Consider the following 1,636-nt stretch of genomic DNA (forward strand, 5'->3'; position numbering starts at 1 on the left):
AGTAATACCCAGCTGTGCCCATACAGCTCACTGCATTCATCAATGTGCATTTTTTTTTCCTCCTGCAATTTTTTTTTTTTAATATTATATTACCTAACACTCATTCCCTGAGCATCATCACAACATTCTAAATGTAGTTTCCCATCTAGGACAAACTACATAATGACTTAATCAAGCATGTTATCATCAACCCATGATTACCATCTTAAGCCACAGTAATCTAGGGATATAATGGCCCCTCCTTTCACAGTGATAAAATAGTGCTCTTCCATTCACCCGGTCACCATGCGCATCATCGCCGGGGATAGTGGTAAGCCATAGAGAAGAACAGGTAGGCTCTACCCCACAGTGCTGGGGCCGGCACCGTAGGAGTCAGAAGAGGAGTATGGGCCCCCCCCCCAGAGGGCTCAGGTCCACCCCCAGTTCCCTCTCTACGAGCGCTTTTTCCCGGCTTCATTCCAGCTGGAACTGTGCTGTTTTGCCTGTGCCCACTTGCCAGGCCATGTCTCCATTTTCGAACTAGAGGACAGACAACATATGATCCCTGCAAAGACAAGGGTTCACCTGGGGCTGGGGTGTGGCAGAGCTGCCGAGGGCACCTGCTTGCCCCTTAGCTGGCTGTCACCACTCCATGACTCTGAAGTAGACCACACACAGACACACACACACAGACGCACACACACACACACACACACACACATAGGTCCCTCCAACTCCAAAGGGGCCCTATGATGAAAATCAGGCATCATGAGGAAGGCTCACGTGGTGACAGAGGCAGTGATTCCACTTAATGAGATGTGTCCGTTAGGAACAGCCCTGGTTGTACGTAATAGGACACCCACATTTTAAAAAGCTTAGCCCATAGAGACCTTAAATTATCTCATTGAACAAGAGGTCCAGATACATAGGCCCAGGGTATAGTGACCCAATGACATCACCAGATCGAGACTTTTTCTGACATCCTACTCTGCTATTCTCAACTTAACTGCTCTGCCTGCCCCTGCCACATTGTCACAAGATGGCAGCCACAGCTCCGTAAATTGCATCTTCACACAGCAGCATTCAAGGTGATCCAGGGGCTTTGTTTTCACATGCCTTTTTCTTTTTTCCCTTTTTCAGGTAAGAGGCAATTTCAGGGTTCCTGGTAAGCCAGACAATCAAGAGTGATTGCTACAGTTGTCCCCAGGTGAAGAACTTGGGAGCCAGGAATAGATAAGCCCAGCTCACTTGCCCAGGAATTGCAGTGCCCTCATTCTTGCCTGTTCTTGCCAGCCACAACCAAGTCCTTAGCCTGTCCCATTCCTTTTTCCATGACCCCCTCTACCCACCTCTCTATGTGGCATCCTTGAGCATCAACTAATGTCACACGATGGATCAGTAAGCCCAACGGTGGGAACCAAATCACTTGTCAAAGGCAGTTCTTATTTAAAGATAGAATGTTTGTAATTCCTTCAGTCTGGTCTGGCGAGCGCACGTACCCTATAGCAAAAACCTCTCCAAAAAAATAAAATAATAAAATAAAATAAAATAAAATAATGTGTCCTCTCCCTTTGTGATAGATGTCTGAGGAACAGCTGGAGTTGCTACGGGCTCTGAGAATGCCTGGCTTGGCCGGGGGGGGCTGGGGAAGGTGAAG

This window comes from Tupaia chinensis, unplaced genomic scaffold, assembly GCF_000334495.1.
Source record: "Tupaia chinensis unplaced genomic scaffold, TupChi_1.0 Scaffold000252_1, whole genome shotgun sequence".
In the NCBI taxonomy this organism is placed as follows: Eukaryota; Metazoa; Chordata; class Mammalia; order Scandentia; family Tupaiidae; genus Tupaia; species Tupaia belangeri.